The sequence below is a fragment of the Mustela lutreola genome, chromosome 14 (genome assembly GCF_030435805.1).
Source record: "Mustela lutreola isolate mMusLut2 chromosome 14, mMusLut2.pri, whole genome shotgun sequence".
Classification (NCBI taxonomy): Eukaryota; Metazoa; Chordata; class Mammalia; order Carnivora; family Mustelidae; genus Mustela; species Mustela lutreola.
The window spans coordinates 69,306,016-69,325,405 of NC_081303.1; the positions used below are offsets into that span (position 1 = coordinate 69,306,016).

General features: G+C 45.6%; 1 protein-coding gene across 1 annotated transcript in view; it reads right to left on the bottom strand.

Annotated features, from left to right (window-relative positions):
- DDR2 (discoidin domain receptor tyrosine kinase 2) overlaps positions 1-18,225 on the bottom strand; it is a 150,084-nt gene extending 131,859 nt beyond the window's left edge. Inside the window, exon 1 of the mRNA XM_059145257.1 lies at positions 18,072-18,225. The gene's annotated coding sequence lies outside the window, so the exon portion shown is untranslated. The remainder of the gene's footprint in view (positions 1-18,071) is intronic.
- Positions 18,226-19,390: the final 1,165 nt, after the last annotated feature.

Here is a 19,390-nt window from a genome sequence, read left to right on the forward strand (position 1 = left end):
TGAGCACGAAGCCTAAACCCAGGACCCTGAGGTCATGGTCTGAGCCGAAATCAGGAGTCTGATGCTTAACCAACTGAGCCACCCTCAAGGCGTCCCTCAAAAGACTTGCTCTAAAGACAAGCTCTCTAGTCTCTGATTTCTCCAAATGTATGTTACGAAGCTCTCTCCCCTGAAGACGCTTCTTGAAGAAAAGAGTTCCATGGTCCAAAAGGTTTGTGGAGTGCTATAAGCTACCCCTCTCTTGGACAGCCAAAATGCTTATTACCGTATTAAAGACCTTGGCAGGTCCTGCAGGGAAGAAACGTGGGTCATTCTCGAAGAATATTTCCCAAATTTGTTTGACCACAGAACTCTGGCCCTTGCCCGTACCCCTGCTGTTGTCTATTTAAAAACCCACAGGTTTCCAAGGATTGTATTTTGGGAGATGCCACTTTTGTCTAATTAGCCAGATTCCTGAGAAGGTCCCACGTAGAAGTAAGTGTCAGGACTGAGAGGTCCTCAGTGCGGGAACCAGGCAAGGAAGCAACGGGAGGCAGAGAAGGAGAGCGAAATGGCAGACTGTCCCAGCGTCCTCTGATATGTCAGCTCTGCCAACACCCTTACCAGCAATCCTCTCTCCTCGTGTCCTTTGAGTATCTCCCACAGCCAGTCGGGCTTTCCCTTGCTCACGCTACGTCCCCAAACCCAACCACATCTGGATGACCAAGAGCAGCCTTTTAATGAGTCTCCTGACTCAGCCCCTTCTCCCCTGCCACACACCTTCCAGGCTACGGTCATATGAATCTTCTTAAAACAACTGTTCACCTGCTTCAAGATAAAAAAAGAATGTTCCAGACTCCACAACATCAGCAACCCTTAATGTAAGAAAACACATCTGTGCACTGGTAGGTCTCTGTGCTCCCCAGTGCAAATTTCTACAGCCCCAGGCGTGCATGCTTGCTGTTAACTGAACTGTCCATAGCTGACTGACGGCCAAGGCCCCCCTTGGCCTGCTCTTCCCCTCCTGCCTCTCTGATACTAACCAGCCTCATGCAACCCCCAGCTCCAGGGTCCCGGCTATACCAGCCCTTCCATGAGTTCTTGCACCTGAAGACCCTGAGCCCCTAGCCCCTCAAGCACTCATGTGGCTTTACTGTTTCCTCAATCTTCTGATGGGTCATAAACTCGGGAAGAAAAAGGACCATGCCTTATTACATTCAAAGCACTTACTAAGTGTTCAAAACCACCCTTGCTGAATAAAGGGATCAATCCACACTGATCTCAGAACCATACGCCCAGCAGAAAACTTCACGTCTATAAAACACTAGGGACATGAACCTCTTCCTAGGCTTCACAGGCATTCAAGTTTTTCTAGTTCAATTGATCTTGGCTTTATTAAAAGGGAGGAAGACAGATTCTATCCCATGCTGAAGGTCCCGGCGAGTTTTTGTTCTTTCTTCTGGAAGACAGAGCTGTGCTTCCCGCCACTTCTTGCAGGCCACTTCACGTGTGGCCTCCAGGGGGACGTCTAGCCTGAGTACATTACGTGACATTTGCACACATATCTCTACATTTTCCCAAAGGTCTGGCTAGAAGGGTGCTCTTCTCAAGAACGTATTTTCTCTGGACAATCGTTTCTTCATTCATTCTCTGAATTATTCAACAAACATTGAGTGAGCAAGTCCCGGGGTTGCAGCGGGGGTTAGAAGACAAGCACGGTCAGACATACTTTTACTCAGAGTGCATCTGAGGAACACCTGCCACAAAATCAGCGGGGGGGGGGGGGGGGGGCTATTTAAAAGAAAAATGCGGGGTCCCTGGACGCTGTGCAGAAAATGCCTTATTCAGTCAAGCCTGTGGTAGAGCCTGGGAGCTGCATTTTTAAAAATCCCTCCAGGTGGGTGGCTCAGTGGGTTAAGCGTCTGCCTTAGGCTGAGTCATGATCCCAGGGTCCTGGGATTGAGTCCCACCTAGGGCTCCTTGCTCAACAGGGAGCCTGCTTCTCTCTCTGCCTGCTGCTTCCCCTGCTTCTGCGTTCTCTCTCTCTCTCTCTGACAAATAAATACATAAATAATTTTTTTTTTAATCCCTCCAGGTGATCCTGACTGTACTCAGGTGAGTGATTCACTGGCCAGCAGAAAAGGCAGGCTTCTAAGGAGATCGTTATAGAACAGTGGGGCCTGCTTCCAGCACAAGGTTAGTTCCCGATGCAGAATGGAATTTCACGCATGGAGAACAACTATGCAGTGGGGAGAAGTCAGGTGTGACCATGAGGGAGACCCGTGTGCAAACCGCTGTGTGATTTGTGCTGTGTCCGCCTACACAAAACAAGAAAAACACCCGCCTCACACAACTCTCACAAGACTTCGGTGAGATTATGTATCCAGAGGGCTACACCCAAATCTTGGTGCACAATAAACACATCACTCTGAATTCATCACGATTGTTATTTTTAGTTATGAAAACATTTAGAAGAGAGCGGGGAGATCAGAAAGTCTTTCCTCAGAAGCAGCGGAGTCGGAATTCAGTTTAAAAGCAACACCCTCGAGTGTAGAAGTGTTCTTGACACCTATAAAATTTCTAGAATTTCTGAAATTTTATAACTATGATTCTATAGTTGGAAACCCTTCTTCTTTTAAGATTTTGTTTGTTTATTTGACAGAGAGTGCACAAGCAGTCAGAGCGGCAGAGAGAGAGAAGGAGGGTCTCTGCTGAGTGGGAAGCCCGACGTGGGGCTCAATCCCAGGACCCTGGGATCATGACAGATTTTTAACTGACTGAGCCACCCAGGCGCCCCAGTCTGAAACTCCTAATATGGGTGGGAGCCAAGCGCTGTCGTGCAATCTCAATGCCTGCCTTTTCACTTGTGTTCACGACTGTACAAATGCCAAGTGAGAGCCACATCAAGTCAAGAGCCAATCCACAAACAGGACACGGCGGGACAGCAGAGTCACCCGACGGCATGGGGCAGTTCAGTCTGCTGGCCATAGACCATGGCCACCAGTTCATGCTGCCAGCAGACGCGTGATGTGGACTCTTCTTACATACCAACACCTACCGATTTATAAGCAGAAACCCGAGGCATAAATACACAAAGCAGAATGCTTCTGTCTCTAATCTTATTAGCAACTGCAAGAGATACTTCTTTGTAGCAATTTCAAATCACCACCAGGCTAATCTGACCTTCAAGAGAAGAGAATATTTAACAACTTATCCAAATGATACCTCATTAAAACTGTCTTTTGGAGACACCTCGGTATCTTGGTCAATTAAGCGTCTGATCATGATGCTGATTTCAGCTCAGGTCATGATCTCAGGGTGCTAGGATGGAGCCCCACATCAGGCTCTGCACTCAGCGGAGTCTGCTTGTCCCTCTCTCTCTCTGCTCTGCCCTCCCCCCTCACTTGCATGCTCTCTCTCTCTCTCTGAGATAAATTATTAAATAAATAAAAACTGCCATTTGACCATTTCCTGCTTACAGAGTTTGGTTAAGTATGAAATTTGATTTTCCTGAACTGATAAACCCTTGAGGCCCTTATTAGCAATCTGCTTAACATACAGACACCAACAGGCCGTTTTCTGCATGCACATTAATTACATTTACATAACAGACCCAGATGAGACACGGACCAGGCCCTGAGACCACACGGCTCCACTCAATCTTTACCCTCCACACTAGTGGTTAGTCTCAACAGACCACATCATTTAACGCAGTAAAATGATGTTTTTAATTTATTTAATCGAGTTTATAGTTATGTTTGTTTTAGGTTTGTACATATTTTAAGAACATCTAAATGATCAATTACCCTGAGGAGCTGAAAAAAATTTTTTGTATAAAATATGTCTACCTCCTGTTCAGGTTTGAGTAACATCAGACCAGATAAGCCCCGGGGAAGATGCTGAGTCTATCCTGCAGCTCCTGCCTCCTGTGAGGACTGCTTCCGCTTTTTCACCAAGGTAAACAGCAGAGACTCTGCTCCTTCGGAAACCCACAACCAAAGCCACCCCTGCAGGATGTCTGTTGCATACCGCCTTCAGTACCATTTCTTTAACTTCCCAAAGCCCTTACATCAGCATCAGCAAAGTTATTACGTGGGGGTGGGGGGGGTGGGGGAGGGGTGGCCAAGAGAATAAGTCTTTGAAAACAGAACACAGTTCACCTCACACTGGAAGCCACTTGCCTGGCCCTAAGAGTTGTGGCTACTGGTAGGGCTGGGAATTGCTGAATTCTGATCAAAGCAAGGGACGTGGGTCTAGGTGTCACCATGCTTTGTCACCACCGTCATCCAACCCTCATTTATTCAAAAGAAAGTGTTTTAAGACCCCACGATCAGGGGAGTGGATGTGCTTCCCTAATGCTTGTTGCCGGATCGCTCAGTGGAAACTAGAATTACCTCATCATAGGGCTGGATGTGAATGCGCGTTTGGGTTATGTTGTTGCTGTTGTTTTTAAGATTATTTATTTATTTATTTATTTGAGAGACAGAGAGAAAGTGAGCAAGCAGGGGGAGGGGCAGAGGGAGAGGGAGAAGCAACCCCCCTGCTGAGCAGGGAGCCCAATCTGATCCCGGGCTCAATCCCAGGACCTTGGGGTCATGACCTGAGCCGAAGGCAGATGCTTAACTGACTGAGCCACCCAGGCGCTCCTGGATGTATTTTTGAACAGTTCCATAAGCACTTCTCCAACAGCCCTGAGGACTGTGGCTGGGTAAATTTGAGACAAATCCGGGGGGACTGTTACGGCTTATGTTCCTGCAAACGGAGCCGATTAAGAACCTTTAGAGGCTTCAAACACTGAAGTCATAGCACCTTCCCCACTCCCCCCAGCAAGTACTTTGTTACAAAAAACACCACTAAAATATAGCATTAAGTGTAAGAACATTCAATAAAGTTTCCATTTTCTTCATTATGACTTTTTCAATACTTCTTTGGAAAACAGAATATCAGCTTATTTTCAAAAGAAACTGGCAGTTCGAGCCTTAATCACCTTTGTGCAAAGTAACATCGTGAGTGTATCTAGATTTTTCACATGCACCGTCTCCCTCAAAACCAGGACTCGTGTGTTACGCATAGTCTGCAGATGACCAGTGTGAGGTCATTTGTAAAGTGTCAGACTCTTCACCAGACTTTTCCTTGCCCTGACCAACTCAAAAGAAGACTTAGATCTTAAACACTGAAATTCCTTATAAGATCCATACTACTTGGGAAGCTGGACCTGGAAATGAGACTTTCTGCCTATTTCAAGGCTCCTGTTGTCTCCCAGATTATCTGCTCAAGGCCCAAAGCTCCCAGGAATAGGATCATCCAGAGATGTACAATCATTTCAAGTTTGTGTATGATTCACAGGGTAACTTTAGACACCCCGTCTTTGATTATCTATCGTAATGCTGGCAACTGCATGATCAAATAGAAAATGAAAGTCAGGAGACCTGGGATCCTGGAGCTGGAACTTCCTGTAGCTAAGCATACAGCACAGAAGGACCCCCCCCCCCTTTTTTCTGGAGAAAGTGGAGTGCCTATAGACCTGGTTAGAGGGGCTGAAGAAAATTGTGAAGAGATCATAGGAAGACCATTGACCACCTTCTCTCCTGCAAAAACAAATTTTATCACCAAAAGCACAGCAAAGGGATTCGAAAGTAACTTTTCACACTCCTTTGAGGGGCCCACATAAGTCTAGAATGTATATCCTAGCTTGACGTCCCTTTGATAATGAATGGCTGAACAAAATGTTTAAAATTTTTTTCACCTCCAAACATGATAATAAGCAAGAGTTAATTTGCTGTTTATATGACACTAAATGTTCAAATGAGAATTTTTAAATAAGTTTTTAAATGAAAGGGGTTTCAGGGAAGACTGAGCATTAGTACGCCAGGGGAAGGTGAAAGGTAAGCGCTTCTATTCCCAGAGGTCTGAGCAAACCCATGAGAGAAGAAGCAGCATGGTCAGAACAAAGACACCAGCTCTGCCCATCATCAAGCCAGGAGAAGCCTAACCTGGTGCCGTATCCTGAAACCTGATGAGTCTCTGGGAATAACCATTCTCTACTTAATGCTCTTTTATAAAAATTATCCCTGTGTACATCATATGCCCAGGGTACCAAGTGTTCACATGTGAGTTTATTCCTCCTCGTCTGTACTCATGAAGACATTAACTAGTTCATTTCTTCAGTTTTCACAGCTAATGAGAAGCAGAAACTGAGCCCAGTACTACTGATGACAAGCCCAGTGCTTACAGCATTTCTTTATAACCTGGCCCTCTGGTCATCCTGATCTTACAGAATAACAAAATAAGTGAAATCTACTGAGCTCCTTTACACCCTCAAAGACTACAGTAGATGAGGCTTCAATTACAGTTCTTGAAGAATTTCCCAGCAACAAATAACACCGTGCTAGGCAAATCATAAGACCTTAATAGACTACATATGGAGAACTCAGCAAATACTTACAGATTATGCTACGAGGTGAGTTATAGAGATTGCCTAATTCATGTTCCTTGCTAGATGTGATTGTGACCAAAAGAACTGGGATTCCAAGAAGCAAGATCTGAGTTGGCCAGAGGATCTGAAACCCAAGCTGGCCTTTAGAGAAGGGCAGAATTGAGCACACATGAGAGGACAGAGGAAGATATTCAGAGCACATGCGTTTGGGTGAGAACCACAGGGACACTGTAGTGATTGAAGACTTAGCTATAAAGCTGAAACTGGGGGATTGGGTGCAGGTATGGACAGCAACATAATTGAACTAGAAGGAAGGGAAATTTCATATTGCCCCTTATAGAGAACATTGAAATACAGATAGGTTTGAAAAATATACTTGCGCAAAGTCCGAGTGCTAATAGGCAGCAATTAAAATTAAAAATACAACACCCCAAAAATGAATAACCCAATTTAAAAATGGGCAGGAGACATGAATAGACATGCAGATGGCCAACAGATACGATAAGATGCTCAACATCACTCATCATCAGGGATATGCAAATCAAATCCACAACAAGGTATCGCCTCACGCCTGTCAGGATGGCTAAAATCAACAACACAAGAAACGTGTTAGCGAGGATGGGGAAAAGGGAACCCTTGCGTGCTGTTGATGGGAATGCAAACTGGTGTGGCCACTCTGGAAAACAGTATGGAGGTTCCTCACAGAGTTAAAACTAGAGCTACCCTACAACCCAGAGATTGCACTACTAGTATTTACCCAAAGAATACAAAAATACTAATTCAAGGGGACACATGCACCCTGATGTTTATAGCAGCATTGTCTACAGTGGCCAAACTATTGAATCAGCCCAAATATCCATTGATTGCTGAAATGAATAAAGAAGATGTGGTATATGTATACAATGGAATTCTTCTCAGCTATGAAAAAGAATGAAATCTTTCCATTTACAATGACGTGGATAGAACTAGAAAGTACAATGCTAGGTGAAATAAGTCAGTCAGAAAAAGACAAATACACATGATTTCACTCAGATGTGGAATTTAAGAAACAAAACAAATAAGCTGGTGAGGGGGGTGGTTGTAAAAGAGGAAGAGAGGGAAAGAAAAACCAAGAAACAGACTCTGTACTACAGAGAACACACTACTGGTCACCAGAGGGGGTGGGGGTGGGAGGGATGGGTAAGACAGGTGATGGGGATTAAGGAGGGCACTGGGAGCTGTGTGGAAGTTCTGAGTCACTATAGTGTACACCTGAATTTAATATTACACTGTTTGTTAACTGGAATTTAAATTAAAACTTTTTTTAAAAAAAGGCTTACTCTTGGGGCACCTAGGTGGCTCAGTCAGTTAATCATCTGCCTTTGGCTTAGATCATGACTCTGGAGTCCTGGGATCAAGCCCCGCATGGGGTTCCCTACTCAGCAGGGCATCTGCTTCTACCTCTGCCCCTCCCCTCCCACGTTCATGCACACGCACGAGCCTGCAATTTCTCTCTGTCACTAGCTTTCTCTCCAACAAATAAATAAAATCTTTAAAAAAAGAAAAACTTACTACTCTTTTAACTCACTCTTTCTATCTCACTCTTTCTATCACCATAATTTTAAGTGAGAATATTTGTATGTTACATTAGTTAAAACAAATGACTATCCTTCCAGGTGATAGTTATTATAATTTGAATGATGTGACAAATAGATTTCCCAAATATCTGCTATCAACCTGTTAAATTAGTCTTTATCAATCACTTTAACAATTGATAGCCAGGATTTTGCCCCTATTATCTTTAATAAATAAGATGTGACTAAAGTTAGGGTACAATAGCAATAGTTATCTGAAAAATGAAAACAATTTTTAAATAATAATAATTTTTAAATAGAAATGCTTATCATGGGGCACCTGATGGCTCAGTCCATTAAGTGTCTGCCTTTGGCTCAGATCATGATCCCAATTTGAATTTGAAATTTTCTAATGACATCATATTGAACATCTTTTTGTATGTTTATTTACTATCTGTGTTCTTCTTTAGTGAGATGTCTGTTCATGTCTTTTGCCCATTTTTTAATCAGATTGTTCCTTTTCTTATCACTGAATTTTAAGAGTTCTCTTCATATTTTGGATAACCATTCCTTATCAGATGTTGTTTTTTGCAAATATTTGCTGCCAGTCTGTGTTTTGTATTCTCATTGTCTAGACATTGTCTTTCACAAAGCAGCAGTTTCTCATTTTAATGAAGCGCAGGTTATCAATTCTTTCAAGAATCACATCTTTGATAGGTGACGGGGATGAAGGAGCACATTTGTTGTGATGAGCACCGGGCAATGTATGGAAGTGTTAAGCATTATAATGCACACCTGAAACTGGTATTATAAGATATGGTAACAGAGTAAGCCTGGAAATGGGCTGTCCATTGTCTTTGTTCTTTTCCTTCAGTATTGAGCTGGCTGTTCCGGGTCTCCTGCCTCTCTATATAAACTTTAGTATCAGTTTGTCCATATCCACAAAATAACTTGCTGGGATTTACTAGGATTAGGATTTCGATTTCATTTCCTGTGATGTTATTTTAATATTCTCTCCCTCACAAACTCTACACAATGTAAACATCCTTAAAGAAGAACTACCTCTGTCCTACGATAGTTGTCCTAGATAGTTGTCCTAGGAACAACTATCTGCTCTTGAGTGTACATAACTCCTGCTGCTCTCTTCTTCAGATCAGCTTGTTCCCCAGAATCTCAAGAGGGTATGTCCTCAAGGACAAGGGCAGCAACCTAGTAACCTTCACCACTCCTCTTAAGCTCTGTATGCCTCTGGTTAGGAAGACAATCCCAGTAAAGAAGCTGGGACTGTCGCTGACCGGCTTATGTCTTATTTGCCGACACCAATGTCACTTTTACTAGAGATCCAGTACTATCTACCTATTTTTGAAATTTTCACTAGTCTCTGTCATAAGTGTCAGTTGTTCCCCAGGCTCCTAAGGATAGGAACAATGTCTTCTACTTCTAGATCCTTCATTCTCATTTTTCATATATTCAACAGATAATTATTGATGTCTACTATGTCCAAGCGTTATACTAAACCTTAGCCTGAATCAGGCAGGCACTAATTGCACGATGAAAAATTTTTTAATGAATGAGGGACTCCAATCTGTAGATATACAACATTATAAACAACTTGAGGGGTATAAATATGATTTACTCTTTTCTACCTCCATCATAACTAGCACAGAACATATAGTGGGTGTTTAATAAATACTTATTGAGTGATTGATTGAAAAGTGAAATGTAATACTAATACAAGATGTTAATAGGGAAGCTATGTGCAAAGGGAGAGGGAGTGTGTGAGAACTCTGTGCTTTCTTCTCATTTTTCTGTAAAGCTAAAACTGCTCTAAAACAGAAAGCCTATTAATTAAAAAAAGAAAATAAGAAAAATAAAATATCAAACTTTGTACCTTATTTTTTTTATAACATTTGGTTCTGCTGATACCCCCGGCACAAGAACTATTTTTGAATTACAGTGAAAATTTAAACAGTAAAATCTTATTAACCCAATCCTGGATACCAATTTTCCAAGTTGAATTTAGTCTGAATTCATACTATTGCTCCATAGACTGTAAAGGAGTGATTGTCTAAGGTAATGAATGATTGTAAACATCTAAAATCTTATTGATCTTCTTGATCACTAAAACCTAGAATAGCACCTAGCAGAGAGCCAACACATAATAACTATTTGCTAAGAAATAAATAAATGAATTCAGCAAAAACAGAGTTATAACAGAGCTTCCCAGAATGCTGTAAAACTGATCATGGATAAAAAATCTGATTTTTTTGAAAAATCAGCTCCATTGGAGTAAAGACATTACATCAGTGAGAAACTGTTTCTCTTTGATATGAGAGCTCGCCAAGATTTTAATTGTTGTTTGATTATTCTGAATTCATTCAGTGTTCAAATTTTTAAAAGAAGAAATGAAAAAAAATTTACTTGCCCACCTTTTTTTAATGACTACATAAAAATTTATAATCAAGATACAAGCAATAAACTTTAAATTTACACACACATGTATATATGGCAAAAGAATTATTTTGTATTTAGGACATATTTTTATTGAAGTTATATATACTCACATGTTTATTTAGAAAAATAGCAATCCCCCCCCCTTACTACTCCTTTACTTTCAAATTGTAGGCATTAACTCTCTTTCACATACTCTTCGTTCTTCTTTTTAACCCATCTCCCATCTCAATTTACTTTTGGCTGCCTAAGCCATGAAGACCCTAAAGGTAATCTTGCATCCGGTAAATTCTGCTGGATTAGCTACCCATGAAATGCATCCCAAGGGGCATGCCACCTACCATCTTCATAGGCATGGCGCTTCCCAGTATATAAAAAGTTTCTTACACATTATTTTATCTGAACCTAAAAAGGAGGGGATAAAAACTCATGAGGGAGACAGATGAGGTCCGAGGTCAAAAATCTGGAAAATGATGGTGCTGGGACCCAAACCTTACAACATTTTCTTCTCCCTCACTACCTTTTGCACATGAGGTTCTATTCTTCACACGCTCTCCCCGTCAACCCACACACCACAATGAGGTAGCATTAATCTCTGAGCAGTAGGTCCAAGGGACTCCTTCGACATTTCGTTGGTGTCTGTCTAGGAATGAAACGCAACCCACAAATCAGTGACCTACCGCAGACCTTGCTGAGGAGAAGCCCAGCTGAACATAGGGGCTTTGGAGTGAGCCTAGCCAATTTTAGAACTTCTTTGGCTTTTCATTGCTCCTCCAGGACTCATGGACTCTTGGGCTGGGTCAGACCTGATCTTTCTCAGTGCTGGGAGGCCAAGGTGAGATTCCAGAGAGATTCCAAGTATATGACCTGCCAAAAGCTGGGATTCTCCATTGGTTGGATAATTACAGAAACTTGGAAACATCAAATAGTTCCATGCAAAACAGAAAGGACAGAAAGCAAAAATAAGAAAGGAAATCAAAATAAGAAGAGAATTACTTTCAACCAAGTCATGTCTGAATAACACAGGCTCAATCACAACAAATCCAAAGGCATACACATGAAATGAAAAGAGACAGAGAAAGTTGAGAGAGACCATCACTTTAGCCATTAGATTATGGGTGTTCTGGTGAATGTCCCCAGAGAGGCATCTAGACATCTTAATTCCCTTATAAAGCTACGGTTATTTAAAAATGTTAAACAGAGTGTCTTACACTAATAGGCAGTGAATAAATGCTCACAGAATAGAATAAAACCAAATAAAATAAAATGGAATTGCCGAGGGAACCCAGAATCAGAGAGAAACAATATGAAATTTCTGAGAAGTGTAGCCAGATGGAGAAGGGAGGATGAGACTTGGATGTGAGGAGAAGGAGGGGAAAACAGATGAACATGAACAAGCCAAGGCCAGTTTGCCTCCCTCCCCCGCCCCACCATGGTCCCTCCAGCTTGGAACCCTTGGTGGGACCAATCCGTCATTGGATGATTCCAGAGAAGCACAAAACATGAATTTCTCTTTTGTTAGCTCATCCCTCCCTTTCCTGAATGCCTTTGGTGTTCAGTTACAACAGCAGTCCTCACTGTGACTCATACTTCTCACTGTAGTGGGATTCTCTTTTCCTTGAAATGGCATCTAAACCATTTCACTATAATGGGATTAACTTGCCCAATGGATAACATCTAGTATCCCTTCTTCCCTACCTGCCCCAAACTGCCCATTCTTTTCTCTTCTGGTGTCGTGTAGACCCTCAGCCAAGTAATCCACTCTTGTGATCAGTTCTCTGTAACAAGATGGTATTGGGTACAGGTGTGTCTCGAGTATTAGGCGAAAGGTTGGGTAACGGTAAAGGTACAGTGGGGGAGGGAAGGTCAGGGGTGAGGAGATGTCATGCTGGCTGTTATTTCAAATCCAAAAAGGCCAATTTCTAGCAAATCACATCCATGATCTTACCAAGGTGTTCAAATGAAAGGAATCAATCCAAGATAGAGGTCCCCAAGGTCCACACATGGTGGGCCTGTAGCCCGTGAGGACCCGATGATCATGTCAAAACAAGTAAGAGAGGCATCATTTACTGAACATTCACTTTTTCGGAGGCTGTGAGGCTTTGCGCTGGCCTCTCTGCCTATCTAACGGCCCCTGTTTTTCCTAAAAACCCAAGAGATGAGAAAAAGGAGATCTTGTCCTGGTGACACAGCTAATAAGTGGTGGCCAAGCCAGAACTTGAACCCATGTCCTGTGCACTGAGAGAGCACTTCGGGTGGTATTGCTGGCAGAAGTGGACTTGGGCAGGTGAACACTGTTCATTGAGGAATGGGTCATGGAAAAACAAGGAGGACCAAGCAGCCACACTGAACCGTTAATATAAATCATCCACATAGACCTCGTCTAGTGACTACATGTGCAACACCATGCCGAGTGCACCCAGGTGGCGTCAGTAATGGCCGTTAAATGGGAATGATAACCCTGATTTCAATGAGTGGGAAACTGAGACTTTGGGGCTTTGAGCAGTTTGTGCAGGGTCCCAGAGTGGGTGGGCTCGGACTGGGATTGGAAGTCAGGTCTGTGTGACTTCACACTGGAGAGAGTGGAGGCCTGGACAAGATTCCACCTCAGGGGAAAAGCAAGGCTATAGACATCATGAGGAGGTCTGCAGGAAGCTCACAGGAGGCGACAGGAGGGAGGTGTGCCAACCAGAGAAGGAAAGCACTAAGAGTTAGATTCTTCATAGGACCACGGCCAAAGGGGATGTGGTCCAGGCTGATTTCTCTCCCCAGCCTGCCCTTCGTCCATGCTGAGGAGTGGCTGAGGTGACAGATGTGGATCTTTACCAAAGGTTCACAGTAGAACCACTTTGGGAACACTTCAAAGTACTGGTTCCCAGTCCCCACTGGGAGATATTCTGACAGAATAGGTCTGGAGGTCTGTGAGTTCCTCTGAGGTTTCTTTTTTTTTTTTTTTTTTTTTTTTAAATATTTTATTTATTTATTTGACAGAGAGAGAGATCACAAGTAGATGGAGAGGCAGGCAGAGAGAGAGAGAGGGAAGCAGGTTCCCTGCTGAGCAGAGAGCCCGATGCGGGCCTCGATCCCAGGACCCTGAGATCATGACCTGAGCCGAAGGCAGCGGCTTAACCCACTGAGCCACCCAGGCGCCCATCCTCTGAGGTTTCTAATTTACTGGGAAGCAGCCCTTCCCGTGGATGGTTGCTGAACTCAGAGATGCTCTTGGATGCCTGGGGACGTTGGGCACATTTCTGGACTGAGTCGTCATCGCTGGGAGAGAGTCGAGTCATATGGTGCACGGCTTCCAACAGGGTGAGGGACATAAAGAACCCAGTGTGTCTGCGCTCGGATGGTCACCATTTATGTGAGTTGGCACGGGACTTCAGCATGGCTGTGGAGGTCCATTTTTAGATGGGGGTGAGCTTTCTGGATGCCAGTGAGACATGTGTTTGGGTTGCGTGTTTGAGGTGTGGGTGATGTAAAGTTCCTGACAGTGGATCTCATAAAGGAGCTTGGGAAGTATGTCTGAGAATGAATGCTAATTTTAAAATGGTGTGACGTTAACCAAAGGGGGGGGCGACCACTCTCATTTCTAAGTGTGTCTTTTAGAAATGCAATCATATGGAAAGGTCTGAACTATCTTCTTTATGTGTGATGGGTAATTCATCCGACTTAAAGTCTAGGGAGGGAGTGCAGAAGAAGACAGCTCACAGAGAGGCTGGAGGAGATCAGGGGGTGATGGGGCTCCTTTAGAAGATGCTCCCGGTCTGTGCTCAGACGTCGTCAAGGAAAAACTCAGTTCCCACCACGTGTGCACTCACAATCCTCCTGACACCAACTCTGTGTGTTTTCCACACCCAGAAACTCCAACACAAACCACCTGGAGTTGGTGCAGATCCCACAGGTGAAGGGCTCAGTCCCACAGGACCGCCCCCTCCTGATGCAGACATCAATTGCAAACAGTAGGTCAGCAATGTTGGTCTGACTTGGCTACAGATCAGAGGTTCCCACCAGCCCCTCCTTGAATTTGATCATTTGTTCGAACAGCTCCCAGAACTCAGGGAAATGCTTACTTACACTTAACAGTTTATTATATAAGGAAGGACATGAAAAGAGGTACAGATGAACAGCCGGAAGAAGAGACACAGAGGTGAGGTCTGGGAGGGACCCGAGAACGGGAGCCTCTGTCCCTGTGGGACTGCGGTGTGCCAGCCTCCCAGTACATAGACGAGTTCACTGACCCGGAAGCTCCGCAGACCACACACTTCGGGGATCTTCATGGAAGCCTCACCACGTAGGCATGATGGGTCATTAACTCACCCTCCAGCTTTTCCCCCTTTCCTGGAAGACAGCAGGCTTTCCCCCTTTCCTGAAAATTCCAGGCTTCTAATCAGGGCTCAGTCTTTCTGGTGACCGGCCCCCTTCAGGAGCCCACCTGGAGTCAACTTTCCAGAACAAAGGACACTCCCATCACCCAGGAAATTCTGAGGGGTTAAGGAATTCTGTGTCAGGAACCAGAGTCAGAGACCAAAGACGGGAATGAAAATGTCCCCAGGGCTCCTATCACTTAGAAAACGAGGAGGATTTTACGAATCCTGTGCCAAGACCCGGGGGCAGAGACCAGTCCATATATTTTCTATTATCTCACAGAGGCAGATGCTGCTGGGAGTTTCAGTTTGAGGATTCTTAGTCCAAGATTCTGAAAATACCTTCCCCTGCTTCCCTTACCTTTGGTGTTTATAAAGCAAACAGATCTGAACCCGAAGCAGAGGCAGGGGCCTCCCCGCCGCCCGCCGGCCTGCCAGCCCAGCCCCAGCCCCAGGAGCAGCTGCTTTCCTTCTGACCAAAGGCACAGAAGGGGGAACGTGAGGTAAAAGACAGGGTGAGGTGGGCCTACCCAGGACAAGAAAGTTTTGGGTCAAGGATCTACTCTCAGCGAGACGCGAAGCTCCTCAAAAGCCCATCTCCTTCGAGGAGAAACCAAGGGACGGTTCCTGACTGCACACCCCTCTTGGTCAGAGAGGCTGGGACCGAAGCAGGGGACGCCAACCAACGTGGGGTCCTCCAGCCCCCGCTGCTTTCCTCGGGTGAGGGGCGACGACCAAGCCAGGCCACCAGAGGGGAGCTCCAGAGAGAAACCCTGGAAATAGTCCCCGGGACGAGGGATGGCTTCCATCCAAAGGAGATGGGCGCGGGGACTGGGGCCTCCCATTTCAGAGCTGTGTACACAGCCAATGCAGCCGCCCTCCTGCCGGCACCAGCTCTGGCCCGCATAGCCGCTGCGTCCCCGTGTTCGGGATGATCGTCATTATCCCCACGGTATGGGCTCAGCCTTTCGCAGCCTCCAGAACACATTCGTGTCCAGTATCTCTGCAAACAAGGATGCTGGAGAGTATTGCCATTATTCCCATGTAATAAATACAGAGGCCAAGGTGCAGGAGGGGAAAGCCACACTGCCAGGTAGTAAAACGCAGAGCCAGAAAAGCGGAACCTGGTTCTTCGGACGCTAAATCCCAGGCTCCTTGTGTAACAGAGGGAAGCATTTCCAGGGGCGCAGAAATCAGCCCACAGAGGTGCCCACTCGCAGCAGCCCCCTTCTGGGACCCAGATACTCAACCATGTGCACAGACGTGGTCCCGGCAGGACACTCTTTGGAGCTACCCCACCCCTAACCCGCCACTCTCACCTCCTGCTCATGGAGGGAGACATGGAAATGGACTTGGGAAATAACCAAGTGCATGTGTGGAGGAGCGAGGGGAGCACGACAGCCCCAAGCCGGAAGCAACGGATTTTACTCTCATCGCAAGGAGACGATGGTCTTGTGTAACCATGTGAGGAGACAGACGGTGACCCAACTCCGTGTGCTAATCGCTTGGCCATGTATACAAATACCCAGGCATTATGCTGTAGGCCTCAATTTAAAAAAATAAAATACAAATGACTTTAAAAGGGGGGGGGGCAGGTTTTAGAGTCGGGCGCACATGAATTTCAAGCTGATTAGCTGCATTTCCTTGAGTAACTCACTCCACTCTGCTAAACCGTAATATTCTCCCTTATAAAAGTCGAGCTGTCTTCCAGAACTGGGACCACTCATCAAACATTGCATAGAGACCCTGAACGTGGAGCCTGGTGCACAGCATGTACTCAGAGGTCTGCCGCTTTAATTTCCACACACACTCAACCAGAGAGAGTTGACCCTCGAAAAAACACGGATTTGAACTGCGTGGGTCTGCTAATTTGGATTTTTCCCTAATAACTACAGTACAACACTGCTAATGTTTTTTTTCTCCTCCTTATGATTTTCTTGATAAAATTTTTTTCTCTCCAGCTTCCTCTATTGTAGGAATACAGCATTAATGTACACACACCCATACACGTAACACACAACCTATGTGCTAATTGACTACTTGTTATTGGCAAGGTCTCTGGTCCACAGCGGGCTCTTCGTAGTTAAGTTTTGGGGGAGTCAAAAGTTATGCGTGAATTTTTGTCTGCAGAGGGCTCGGCGCCCCGAGCCCCGTAGTTCCAAGTTCCACTGTTCGACCAGAGATGCCGTGAGCTGACGGGCCACCATTCCCATCCTCCCCTCTGGTAACCAAGGTCCTTGCGGGGACTTGTTCATTTCAGTGTCTCCCTGATCTCAGCCGCGAAATGAACAAGATAGTAGAGGCAGGGAGTGGAAGGAGCACTTGGTTCGCAGCAAAGCAAGCCCCAGTTTCATTCCCAGCCCGGCCTCTGGAGCCTCACCATCACGCTCTGCGTCCCTGATCATGTCAACTCTTTGCTACCATTTCCGACATCTGCGGAATGAAGGGCCAGATGGATCTCTCAGGCTCTTCCCGGGGCTCCAACTCCCTGTTCCCCTAGGGAGTGGACGCAGAAAACAGTCGGCAAAATGGTGCTGACCCCCTCCCCGCCGGCTTGAAAGGGTGCAAGCTCCCGCCTCAAACCACCGGCCGGCCAGAGTTTCAGCCACTCGGAAAAATTCTCTTTCTCCCTGGATGGGACTCTTGAACCTCAGCCAGGACGCAGAGGTCCCAACTGCAAACGGTCCCAAGTCGTTGGATAACAAAGGGAAAGGCTCCCCAGGCCAGCCAGGCAGGGTGGGAAGTGCCCCCTCCACACAGGGCCCCTCACAGCCACCCCAAACCTCACGGGGAAGGCACCCTCCGCCCCAAGATGCCCTTCTCACAAGGAAGTTTGCGACACCGCGAGAAAACGAAAGTACAGAAATTGTCCTCTCCAAGCCTCGGGACCCTCCAACACCACTACTAAACACCTAGACCCCCAGCTCCCCCGCTCCGCTTTCTCTGCAATCGGCCTGTCCCGCCTGCCAACGGTTCCGACCCTGCTAACGCTGTTTCTTGGATCTCACAGCTGTACGGATTCCTGTTTTGCTCCTGTCTTCTTGGGTTTAGTGTTTATTCTTCCTTCCGTAAGTGTTAAGTCCAGGACGCTCTCCCACCCCCCCCAAAAAACGAGAGATCTTCGATTTCTCAAGTCTATGGTGCCCCATTTCCTTCTCTTCTGCGCTGCCTTGAAACCCCCTTCTGCCTCCTTTTTAAAACTTTTCTCGAGACATCAGAAGCATATTCAGAGCTTTCGTTTTCAGAAAAGAAGAAAAAGGAAAGAAAAACAAAAACATTACTTACGTGCATCCAGGAGTACACAGATTTGGAAAGAAGAACAGAGTTATAATCCACTACGTTCCCCCCAACCCTCCCCCCCAAAAAAAGAATTTGTTGTGAAACGCTTCTTTTTCCACTTTGCCGGTGAAGGAGCCCGGCGGTAGGCATACATCCACAGGCTGATGCAAGATGCTTTGAGAGAAACCTCACATTCTGAGGATTCCTGGGGCAGCGCCAGGGATCCAATATATTGCACATTTGGTTTCAATTAGGAAGGGGGTTGGGGAGGGAAGAAGGAAAGGCACCAATCAGAGCTGTTTTCTGTTTAGAGACTATTTCTTTTGACCCAAGGGACCACGGGCAAAGCTATAATTTACAGCAAAACCCATTCATAGAAGAAAAAATATGTATAACCATAGGACAGAATTAAAGACATAGCTCTCTTCCGCCTTGTCCCCACCGCATCCATCCCCAAGCCCTCCCCCACCACCCAAGACTTGGTCCCCACCCTGTGCCCCCCCCAACCTCGTTTTTCTTACTTGGGCTGAAGTTATAAGCACAACTTAAGGTTTGGATTCTCTTCCAGTTGAAGTTTCCAGGACAGTCGGGTCACACACATGGAGTTGATCTTCAGTGTTTTATCCATGAAAGCCCAGAGCTGAGCTCTCCCCCAAAAAGATTGGACTCAATCCCTCCCCTCACTCCCTCTCCCACCAAACAAACTGGACAGTTTGGGGGTCTAGGATTCCTACTTTTCCATTCAAATTCCCAATGGGTTGTTGCCTCTGAGGGTCTACTGCTGTCTGGGATTTGTGCTGCTGGATGAAAACACAAGCATGTAAAAGGACTTTCAAAATTATTTTGAAAACTTTTTTTTTTTTTTTTACCTTTTTCCTCTTTTTTTCCCCCCTCTCCTGTCAGTGGCCAGAGCCAGAGATCATGTGAAAGGGGACTGTAGGCCACAAGGAAAAGCCCTTCCTCGGCTCTCTCATTGATACCTAAGAATCTTCTCCATCCATCAAGGCTCCTGTCCTTAACCCTTCTGAGCCTGGATCACTTCTGACCAAACCCAGGCTTGGGCCATCCTGGAGATCCTGGTTGTCTGTGAGCAAAGCAGAGACTCAAGGTTGGGAGATCCGTGGAGGAAGGAAGGTGGCAACAGAGAGGTGATGTAGACCTAATCCACCCTTGAGAGACGGCCCCCTCGCAGAGAGACTGCCTTCCTCTGGGCTCTCAAGCTATGACCATCTCTTGTCTGCCGGCACATAGGCAGCCACTCTGGGATTGCATAGCCCCCAAGATGAGCGAGAAGAAAGGCGCCCAGGAAAAGGAGAGGGGAGGGC